The following is a 12,238-nucleotide window of genomic DNA, read 5'->3' on the forward strand; positions in this document are numbered from 1 at the left end:
GTGTGGTGGTGATTGGATTATGGTTTATAGGTTATTGGGGTTAACTTTCTAATGCGACTCAGGCTATGAGGGACGCCTTAGTAAAGGGCTCCGGAAATTTCGACCACTGGGGTTCTCTAGGGTGCACTCACATCGCACATTACATGTGGCTCTAGAATTTCGCCTCCATCGAAATTGGACTGCTGCAGCCAGGATCGACTCCGCGTCTTTCGGGTCAGCAGCCCCATTGATTTTTTTTTATTTGAGGAAGGGAGGGGGGATTACTTAGTAACTTCATCCTCAGGAACATGCAAACTCATTTCACATCGCTTCGACCATTCTGCGTCAAGCGGGTTGCCCCCCCCCCCCATTTTAAGCAAATGGTGCCCGTAGGGAGGGGCACATATATAACTGATCGAATGAATACGTATCAATGGAGGCCCCACGCGCCCACTTTTGCTATATGATGTAGTGGGGTCACGTGGTTGCTGGTTTGGTCTGGACGCGTCGTTGAAAGACGCCTTGCACGTAGTAGGACTTTGTCTTCAGCCTATCTTGGTTCAAAGGCGTTCTGAGCGTGGCTGATCGTGTCTTCCTGTGTACTCTATTTTTTGCAATTAAAAATTCTTGGGGGGAGGCGCGCACACAGTCCCCTCCTACCAAAACTTACATGCCCCTTCTACCTCTATTGAGGAAGTGACAGAGGTCAGCACGGCCGCAGTGCAATGCCCATCGCCTCGCCCGGGAGGCTCCTACATCATGACCAAGGAATCCTCGGCACCAGGTAAGTATGACCGATAGCTGCAACACCCGGTGAACCTACAAACTGCGACCGTCAAACTGCTGCAAAATCGCGCTGGGCTGTAAAAAAAATTTAAACTCCTAAATAACTCTCAAGCTATACTTAAAAGTATTTCATCCATTAGTGCATATTTAAAGCAAAAAGCTTTAATTACTCTTCTGCTTTTACTAAACAACAAAGTGTTTTAAATGCACCTTTGAGTCTCGAAATGATTCTACTCTTTAAGTGACTGTGGCGCCACCTGTAAATGTGTTGCTTTTCTGTCTTTTTAGTTTTTCGAAGCAAAATGGAGCTGTAATAAAGAAAACCAGAAGGGCAGCGCGTAACCAGGACACCTGACATTCGCCTACGCACGATGTTTTGTTCTGCGTACGCATAACGATGCAGTGTATTGCAATGAAAAAAGGAAGGAAAGCTTTATTATACGCTAGAGTGGGTGGATATGCATCCGCTTCTAGCTGTGTGTTTTCGCCTTATTTTGCATCTTTTCTCTCATTTTTCGCGGGTTGGACAGTGCCCTCCGTGAGAACGAATGCCGAAGACGCCCCTGCAGAGGGATTCCCAGCAAGGTGGGTTGATTCTGAAGTGAAAAAAATTGGTATGATTTCGCTCTGGTTAAACCTGGTTGGTTGCGAAAGCAATACAATGTTGTGCTTGGTCACATCCGCTGGGCTTTATTCCGTTTAGCTTGCCTAATCCCACCTTCTGAACACGAAACAGCTCATTTAGCTGCTGCGACTTCTCGTCGTTCCCGCTGTCGTTCTTCTCGTTGTTCTTCCATTTCTTGGGCACGTTGTAACCTCTTTCTTGCATTCTTCCTAGCTTGCTTGGCTGTCGCTTTAGAGTTAAACTGTTCAGAAGCAGTACAACAGCTAGATTCAGATATAAACTTCGTCGGTGACTTCCATGGCGAGGCTCCTCGAGGAGCGTGGCACGACCAGCTGCTCCTGGCTGCGGTGGAGAGAGCAAGCAGACGTCACGCGTCGCCATAGCAACGGAGAGGCTGGGGTCACACGATCTGTTAGGCACCGCGGCGGCTCCTCGAGGAGCAGGGGGGTCCACAAACCACGCGACGAGCGGCTAGACCTGGCGTAGTATTGCTTACGCAATAAAAACCCAGCCGGAACCCTGAGGCGCAAGCTAGGCTTAATTCGGCGCTGCCTAGCGAGGCTGCGCTACGCGCCTGCGTGGATTTTGCGTCGTCGACGACATCCACACGGGCGCGCGCTGTGTTTCCACCTTACGCAGCCTCCACGTCTAAACTATCAGCGCCTAAGGGCCTCCAGCCTGCTCCGTCCCCCGATGCAACCACACTGGCCTGTTCCATGGACTTCTCCACCACCTCCGTGCCTGTGTCGCGCCCTAAAGAAACAGTGCCCATCACACCTCTCCAGTACTACCATCAAGGGCCGACACCAACGTCTGAGCCCCTGCTGCTGTCTCTACTGGTGCCTCCAGTCAGTCAAGCCTCACTTTCACCTGCTGCTCACTATTTCCGTGTCAGTATCAAGTTTACATCGCCCGTTGATATGACTGTAATCCCTGCCCGGTATGTTCAAGCCACAAATGACCACGTTCTTGGCTCGTCGATCTGCTGCGGATTCGTCGTTCATCGCACATCGAACACATTACGGTAAAATTGTCATCCTTGGTGGATGCCGAGAAAATGTGCGCAGTCACGCAGATCCCCCTGGACGACAGGAAGCATGTCCCGGTGCAAGTGTATTTCCGGAGCTATTCACTACGGCGTCTCGCATAGCCTCAGTCGCTTTGGGGCGTTAAACCCCATAAACCAACCAACCAACCAACCAACCAACCAACCAACCAACCAGCAAGTGTATTTTGCACCAAGCCCTGACACCCTCCGCTGCATAGTCTATGTCTACAGCGCACGTCCTCCGCAGAACGTGCCCGTAATCTTTCGCTGTAACAGTCACGTAGTACTGCGAGCACGGCCTATGGGGCGCCAGAGCTCATACCTGCTCGTTCTGCAAGGCCCTTTGACTCTGCCACAGTACCTTACCTACTACTGTGTGATCTCAAACCACAGCCCTTCTGACCACGTCGTATTTTTTGCTATCATTGCCACAAAGAAGGCCATATGCAAAATACCTGCCCTAATCCGATTGCTGTGGTCGGTATGAATGAACCAACAATCTTTGTGCCCTATGCAAATCGCCCGACCATGATGTTCACTCCACCGCTTGTCCAAAGAAGAAGCGAGCGAAGAAGTTGCACAAGCCATCTGTAAAAAAAGATATTCCTACAAGTAATCGCTTTGCTGCTCTCCCATGTGACTACAACGAGTTGCCTGAACTTCCTTTAAATGACCCCGCTGATCACCACCCGCCTACTCAGCAGCGTTAATACGCACAAGCGCCACTCCTCCATGGATCAAATGGTACACGAACCCGACCAGTTCATCCCTCACAAGTGGATTCCACAAATGAAGACACAGCTTTAGAAAATGCCATCGCAGAGGCTCGCTGCCTACTAGACGAACTCACCCAGCGCCGGGAACTGCGTCGTTCTCACTCTTCTCGAAGAATATTAATCACTCGGGAGAAATAATAACAGGAATCACCTCAAATCAGCACTGGGCCACAATCAGGTGCCCACCATCTGTTAACCGTGACTACCCTAGCAGTGAATAAAATATTGGCCCTCATGAAGCAGTTGACCTCCCTCATCATAGAAGCTCTTCAGCCTCGCCATGGATAGCGCATAATCTGTGATGGTGCAGTGGAACTGTCGAGGTTTTGCTAAGAAAGCCTCTGAGGGGAACATCCACCTTCGCGACGGAAAGCTGAAAGCATGGGCGTTCCTGTCGCAAGAATATAATTCCCTTCTACGCCTTTCAGGATTCTGCGCATACCATTCATCGCTGATCGCCGTTGCATCGGCTCTTCCCTTAGCCCAGGAAAATCTGCAATTTATATTCACACCTCAATTACCCATACTCCGCTAGGCCTTTCGCGGTGGTGCTACACACGCCAAGAGGTCGTCGCCGATTCTTGTTAAACTAGCACGCACCCCCCTTATTCTAGTTTCTTTTTATGGCCGCCGTGGCTCCGCATCTCCCAATCTTGGATGGGTTCGTTTTCTCCGTTCTACCAACTCGGGTGCAGCTATTTCAGCTGGTGGAGACTTCAACGGCGCACACATTTTGTGGAGTTAACCATCAGATTCCTCAAGCGGTGCACACATCTAAGGTAGCTTTTCAGGTAATTCCTTTCAACTTTTAAACCACCCGAATACCGCTACCTGTCCACGAGGTGGCCCGTATTCACCTGACTTGACTTGGTGGTTACGCCCCGGTAACCCTCGTTGGGATGTTGATTGAGATATTCAGGGAAGTGATCACTGCCCTATTTTTATGTCGCTCACTCCTTCGCGTCTATGGAAAATACGGCGCAGCGTACGCATAACATCATGGGAATCTGCACGTGCTGACAATCGTTTATCTACATTCAACCCGTCTTCAGCACTGTCTACTCTTTCTGCTGTTCTCGCAACTTATACTATTCATCATCATCATCATCAGCCTGACTACGCCCACTGCAGGGCAAAGGCCTCTCTCATGCCTTTCCAATTAACCCTGTCTTTCGCCATTTGCGGCCACCGTATTCCCGCAAATTTCTTAATCTCCTCCGCCCACCTAACTTTTTGCCGACTACGGCTACGCTTTCCTTCTCTTAGAACCCACTCCGTTACCCACTACTGTGAATGAAGGCCACCCAAACCCGGATACACCTCCTGATTCCCTGGGCTCTTCGTCGCCCGGCCGATCATTATGCTTCTCGCCATCCCGAGGACCCCTCGGCTCTTCCCTCTCTTCACCAAGCTACTGCACACGCGCTGCGTTATGCAAAACGATTAGCCAGGCAAAGCTGGCCTGCATAGTCTGCCCGCCTGTCCTCTAGGCAGGGTAATCGACTTATTTGGATAGTGTTTCACGCAATGGAGCGCCCTTCTAAGATTGCAGATTACACAGAAAGCATTCGCCTCGCGCTGAAAGTTGATGAGGATACGTGGGCACAACAAGCGGCCCGACAGTTTTTTCCACAACATGACTGCCCCTCTACGTCTCCTCCTGACATATCGGTTACAGAACCCTTGGATGAGATTACTTCTAACCTAACTATGGCAGAATTGCTGGCCTCCAATGAATGCCTCAAAACTACAACTTCTCCCGGGCATGACGGCATACCTAACTCTTCATTCAATAACATGGAAGGGTCTCCTTCGCAAACCCTACTTGATACTTTCAACCAAGTGTGGCATTCTTCGTCATGCCTGGAGAGTGGAAGCATTCTCTTGTGGTCCAAACACCCACGTCAAGGTAAGCCTCCAGTATCTCTCTCGGCCTTTCGTCCAGTTTCTCTCACGCCTATAATCTGCAAGCTTGACGAAAACATTCTCTACACACGCTTGTTTTGGTGGCTGGAATTCATAACCAGGCCTAGAGTGCGGCCTGATCTCGGTGACCAGAACCGACAACGCACTTCCTCACCAGAACAGGACTTGGCCACCCTGGTGTAGTGCTTGGCCGCAACCTTCTATGAACAAACCAATTAACCCTCGGCACTCAGTCACCAGCGGCTGCGGAGCAACTGACCAAGGCGGCCGCCAGACCTGTGACGCAGTAGATGGTGCTAAGAATCGCTGGCTCCGGGCAGTCCGCCAATGGAAACTGAACCTGGCAACGTTTAACGCTAGAGCTTTATCCAGTGAGGCTAGCTTAGCAGTGCCGTTGGAAGAATTAGCGGGTATTGAATGGGATGTCATAGGGCTTAGTGAGGTTATGAGGACAGATTAGGCGTATACAGTCCTATAGGGCGGGCACGTACTGTGTTATTGTAGATTAACAGACAGACGAGAACTAGGTGTGGCATTCCTCATCAATCAGGATATAGCTGGCAACATAGAGGAGTTTTATAGTATTGTAACGTGGCGGCCAGCCGAAGAATGAGACGTGGTGAACGATGGAAAGGGATGATTTAATGGCCGCTGGCCTAGCGCGAGAGCTCCGGCCCGCGTCACTGCCAGCTTCGTCGTCTTCGTCACACTTCCCGGGGCCACCGAGCGATCGTCCCGATCTGTGACAGAGACGCGCAAAATGGTGATGAGCTCCAGAGGATGGTGGGACGGAAAGGAGGAAGTGGTGAGGTGGTGGCCGCCTCAGTGGATGAGATGATCGAAGGATGATCCCGGTCCACGAAGCATCCGGGCCGGAGGGTGCCAGGAGGTGACGGCAGAGGTTCGTGGACGCACCGGACGGCAGGGGCAGGGGGGCGGTGTCTTCACGTGTGGGTCTTGGATCTTGGGTCGGTCAGGTCTCGGGTCGGTCGGGTCTTGGGTCGGCGTGTCTTGTGGTCCGGGCGGGAGACGGGGCTGGGGTGAGCGACTAGGTCGGTTCAGGTCGGGCGGGCTGGGGCATGGCCGGGCGCCGCGGACCAGGCACTCACGGCCGACGTCCACGGCAGGCGCAGGACACCGAAGCTCCGGGACCAGGGTGGTGATGAAGGGAGCCCAGCACCTCCACCAAATGTAACGTGGCGGGCAGCCGAAGAATGAGGCGTGGTGAACGATGGATAAGAGATTATTTAATGGCCGCTGGCCTAGCGCGAGCGCTCCGTCCCGCGCCACTGCCAGCCTCGTCGTCTTCGTCACAGTATTAACGAGAGGGTGGCAGCTAACGCGATTAGGCTTAATAAGAGGTACAAGCTGAACGTGATGCAGACCTACGCGCCTACATCAAGTCATGATGACCAGGTTTTTGAAAGCTTTTATGAATATGTGGAATCAGCAATGACCAAGGTAAAATCACATTACACTGTACTGATGGGTGACTTCAATGCGAAGGTAATCAAGAAGCAGGCTGAGAGCAGGCGGTAGGCGCGTATGCGATAGGTTCTAGGAATAGCATGGGAGAGTTATCAATACAGTTCGCACATAGAAATAGTTTACGGATCATGAATACTTTCTTCCGCAAACGAGAAAACAGGAAGTAGACGTCAAAGAGCCCCAGTGGTGAGACTAAAAATGAAACAGACTTCATACTGTGCGCTCACCCTGGCATCGTAGAGGACGTGGAGGTCCTCGGAAAGGTCCGTTGTAGGGACCACTGAATGGTCAGGTCTCGTATTAGCTTAGATTTGAAGAGGGAACGGAGGAAACTAGTGAAGCGGAAGGCTATTAACGAGTTAGCGTGAAGAGGGTAAGCAGAGGAATTCAGGATTTCGCTGCAGAACAGATGTTTCGCTTTAACTCAAGTAGACGACAGTAATGTTGAAACAATCAAGGAAAATCTCACAGCTTTCGTTACGGAATGTGCCGCAGAAGTAGGTGATTGGATGGTTCATCAGGATAGCAGCAAGCTATCTCAGGAGACTAAAGCTCTGATTAAGAAACGCCAAAGCACGAGGTCTCTAACTACACAGACAGAATAGAACTAGCAGAGCCATCGAAGTTAATAAATAAGCGCAAGGTAGCCGACATAAGGAAGTTTAACATGGAGAAAACCGAGCGTGCTCTAAAGAACGGAGGTAGCCTGAAAGCAGTGAAGAGAAGACTGGGTATAGGTAAAAACCAGATGTATGCGCTAAGGGACAGAGAGGGTAATGCCATTAGCAATACCGATACGATAGTCAAAGTAGCCGAAGAGTTTTACACAAATCTATGCAGCAGTCAATGTAATCAGAACGTTACTGAGAGATGGAGTCGAGCACAGCAATGGGAAATTCCGCCAGTAACGAAGGAGGAAGTAAAGAAAGCCTCAGGAGCATTGCAAAGGGAAAAGCAGCTGGTGAGGATAAAGTAACAGCAGATTTGTTGAAGGACGCAGGAGAGAATGTGCTAAAAAACTAGCCACCCTGTGTACGCAATGCCTTGTGATGTCGAGCGTAACACGAGCTTGGAAGAACGCTAACAATATCTTAATTCATAAGAAAGGAGACGTGAAGGACTTGAAGAATTACAGACCGATTAGCTTACTGTCAGTTGCGTACAAGGTATCTGCTAAGGTAATCGCTAATAGGGTCAGGACAACCAAAGACTTCAATCAAATGATCTTGCAGGCTTTCGTAAAGGATACTGGACAAGAGACTATAATCAGGCTATCAATCTAGTGATAGAGGAATGCGCAAACTATAACCAATCCCTATAACCAATCCCTTCATTGATTATGAGAAAGCATTAAACAAAGTGGAAACCTTAGCTGTCATGCAGGCACTGCGGAATCAGGGTGCAGACGAGTGTTATGTGAAAATATTGGAAGATAATTATAGTGATTGCACAGCAACCATAATCCTCCATGAAGTAAGCAATAAAATTTTAATAAGTAAAAGTGTCAATCAGGGATACACGATCTGGCCAGTGCTATTGATCGCCTGTTTACAGGACGTATCCCGGGCCATGAAATGGGAGCAGTTGGGGATAAGAGTTAATGAAGAATACCGAAGTAATTTGTGGTTCGCTGATGACATTGCCTTGCTAAGTCACCCAGGACATGAACTGCAAAACATGATCAATGAATTAGACAAGCAGAGCAGAACGGTGGGGCTAAAAATTAACATGCAGAAAACCAAAGTAGTGTGCAACAGTCTAGCAAGGGAATAGCAGTTCGCGATTGGTAGCGAGGTGCTCGAAGTAGTAAGAGAATATGTCTACTTAGGGCAGGTAGTGACCACTGATCCTGATCATGAGAGGGAAATAACTAGAAGAATAAGAATGCGGTGCAGCGCTTATGGCAGGAAGGCCTCATTAAGCGAATTCTTATTCCCAACATGGCCCCTCTAATATAATCCCACATGAAAAGAAAAAAAAACAAAAATCTAAGAGCCGGCTGCACAACAGCAACGTACTTAGCAGAGCGCTTTAACGGCGGACGAATACGGCTCATTTGCGAAAGGGCGGTCTCCTCCTTAAGTGCAGAGCACCGCTTGCTTGCTCTGTTTCAGCCATCACAGAGCACGCTACGTCGGATCTACCGTAAGGCGGTCAGTGTCTGCACGTTTTTGTTCTGTTACCGCTGAGGACTGCGCATTACAAGCATCGGGAGAACCGCTGGAGAAAGACCTTCATTGGAATGCTCGACGGGTAGCCGCCACTTCCAGGAATGCCTTTGACTATCTGCCTTCGCTTTCCTAAAACTTATCTCGGCATTACGAGTAACTTCGCTGGAAGAGCGCATACCGGGCCAGGATACATCGAGTGTTGAATTGCACACTACGCAATTACCAAGCGCTTTTGCACTTCGTCTCCCAAGAAGCGCTGCCAATGAACCCTTGAATTGAACCTTCAAATTCGTGCTCAGTATGAAAAAAGGAAAGTCATTGCTAATGTTTCTAGGTTTATTAAAAATGACTGATTAGAAATCTGAAGGTGATGCAAAGATTACTGCGCATGTGTGCGACTCTGTTTCAGTTGGCTGTCGGAAAATTTCCACATTGCGCACCCGTGCTCTCATCTTTTCGCGTTTACCAAACGGATTTTTTTTCAAAGATTGCTGCGATTTAACCGCCTTCGCCGGCCACTTCTTTACATTTGTAGCCGGAGAATACTTGCACTCAGTGAGCAATTTTCCGCTTCACCTACTGAGGGAAAGGTCCCGCACTCTACCCCGGCCTTACGTCAGGCTTGCCAGGCCGGGCCCGTGTCGCGCCCAGGCTGGAAGTTGTGGGCATGTGCCAAGCTCGGGCCTGGGCCATCGTCAGGTTCTGCCCTAAGAATGCAGCCCATGCAGCGCTGCAATCCGAACTTGCCAGTGTTATAGTCTCTCGGAGCCCCACACCGTTACCACAAATCCACCATTGTTATACTGTAAAATAATAAGAGTGGCAAAGTGAGAAGTGTGGAGCCTAAGAAGAGTTGTTGGTATTCATATTTCTTGAGAGGTTTTTTTTTCTCCTGTATTAACATGGGAATGTATTCAGAAATCATGACGTCCAGACCATTTCACAATTCAAGTAAACTCAGTCTCTTGCGATGGTAAGAAGCGTCTTAGAGAATGTTTGGTTTTAAGCTTAAAAGAATACTTTTAATTTTTTTCAAACATACAAATTTAATTGAAAATCTTCGATGAAATCTTCCAAATTCAAAAGAAAAACTATTATTTGAAGAATAAAGCGTGTGTCTCGCAAAGTGTCCTGAAACGGGTGTTCCAATTTCAAAGTGTATGATTTTAAAAGGGTGACAAATATTGTTTTTAACAAAGCGTAACAAAATGCGCTAATTGCAATGAACACACAAAATGAGCTAATCGCAAAGAGCGCACAAGTTATTTGTTCATTCATTTATTCTCGAGTGCACAAAGCCACGTAAGTACGCGCACAGTCTTCGTCAAAACTACACAGACCACAGGGTTTGCCTTCCCGCCAAATAGCGGGGCACTTCCCGCAATTTTCAAGGTCTAAACTTATCGAGGATCAAATGGTATTTGAATTAGCCTTTAATTACCTTCAATGTTGTAGAGGTGCTGTAAGTGCACCACAACACGACAAAAAAGCAGCCCCATGAACTTCCAACTTTAAACAGACCTGTACTTGAGGAGGCCGTCATAATACTCCTATTATTTAGAAAATATAGTTCACCGCTGTACACCAGAGGCTTTGGAGGAATTACAGGGAGACATATTGAACTGCGGCACCTTCACGCTCCCCAGTCGTCGAGTTTGCAGACGCGTGAGCCTTATAATTCATGCTCAGAAAAGCTTTTTTTTTTCCACCGAGGTCGCGTCTTCGAGATTAAACGAACAATGTGGTACGGGCGCGCAACTTGGAAAGTCAATGTCATCGCTGAAAGCTCTCACCGAAAATTGCACGCCTGATGGCGCGCGGCTCAAATCAGCCAACGTGCTTCATCGCGAGCTTTTATTAAGTACGAGGCCGACAAATAACACTGCAAGCACATACGTAGCCTATCCGCAGGTCTGAATGCAAGAAGAAAAATTGCGCCTCGCGGAGGCAGGCACATTTCATCTGCGGTGAGCACTGCACCGTGATCAGCTCTCTTCCCTCGTTCATATCGAACCAGTAACCTTTAGAAAGCACTGACAACAACAACAAAAATGAAAAGTACTGCTACAGAGTAAAAGAACGCCGGCTATGTTTGTAGAAGTTGCTGAACAGAGTAAAAACTAGATGAGTATAATAAACCTACAACTCTGCATGGAGACGCGCAGGTTGTCAGGAATGTGAGCACAACCGCAGCTACGGAGTGAACTTCTATGAACGATGAAATCAAGTTAGGAGAGCACAGAGGTTTCTGACAAGCAGAAGCCTAGAATATTACAATGCAGAGGTTTTCATGCTTAGGATGGAGCTGTACGTTCTGAAGGCGCGAGAGTTCATTTTTTATAGATGTTAGGGTTACCTATGACGAGCCAAACACTCCTCGCCCACGATAAACACTGCAGAAATTGCTCCAGGCGCGCGAAAACAAAAGTGCTGTTTCTTGCGCTACTCGTGATTCCAGTTAACTAATGTTTCAACGGAGGGTAGGAAAAGCAGGAAGAATGCATAACGCCGACTTTCCTAAAAGCAAGTACGAAATCATCACTCTTTTGGATGATCGATTGGGAGCTAAGACGGACATCACGCCTATCAGCAAGGCCTCCTTTCACTGACAGCAAAATCAATCAAGACTTCGTGGCACACCAACAACATCCGTGTCAGCCTTTCCAAAGTCCCTCCCAAAAAGGGTATCCAGTGTTCGTACCAAGGAGTAAGGCTCGTGGCAGGTCTGAGGGGCACCTCCTTCGCTTTGCTGGGACAGGGCTCCCCTTGGGATTCAAACCCAGAGGACGCAGATGCCGTGTTGGCCGCGAAAAGAATGCCTAAAGAAGCAAGAAGTGAATGAAGACACGACAGGTACTCCCAGCGTTTTCTCATTAATTCTGGCCTCGCCTAGGTTGGCAACCAGTGTTCCGGAGAAGGGCGCGCTCGTTCAGTATATACGGTCTGGACTGGACGTACAAGTCAAGAGAAGTTCTCTGCGTGGGAGTTTAAAGCAGCTGCTTTGCGATGAATGTTGTCCTTACTTTCTTGTTTCTTTCTTAGCTGCCGTTGCATTTCGAGCGATGCAATTGTCGTTTGTTCGTAGCTTGGGAAGAAAGGCTGGCCAGGCAAACGTACAGTTGCAGAACGCAAAGAGAAAAAGATAGTAAAACACACAACTACGTCGCGTCTGCGTAATAAAGTTACGTCTTTGTCGTCTTGTCTGTGCGATGTTCTTACGTCCCTGTTTTCTATCGCTAGCCTGTATGCCTGGCCTGGTGCGCAGTATATGCTGTTTTATATAGTATGTTTTCTCCTGTCCATCGACTGGGAACGTGCTGCTTCCTTTGATGAGATTTGGCTTTCGGAGGCACACATTTCTTTATCGTCGACGCACGCCGACGTAGCGCAAGCTTGACGGCAGTGTATTTGTGTGCTTTCCAGCGGAGTGCAGCGGCCG

The 12,238-nt window shown here is 48.8% G+C and overlaps 1 non-coding gene across 1 annotated transcript; it reads right to left on the reverse strand.

Moving 5' to 3' along the window:
- Positions 1–607: 607 nt before the first annotated feature.
- On the reverse strand, positions 608–771 carry LOC149338816 (U1 spliceosomal RNA). Its single transcript, XR_016283927.1, has one exon. It is a non-coding gene; the product is annotated as a U1 spliceosomal RNA (small nuclear RNA).
- Positions 772–12,238: the final 11,467 nt, after the last annotated feature.

This window comes from Amblyomma mixtum, chromosome 6, assembly GCF_055824585.1.
Source record: "Amblyomma mixtum isolate Tamu chromosome 6, ASM5582458v1, whole genome shotgun sequence".
Lineage (NCBI taxonomy): Eukaryota > Metazoa > Arthropoda > Arachnida > Ixodida > Ixodidae > Amblyomma > Amblyomma mixtum.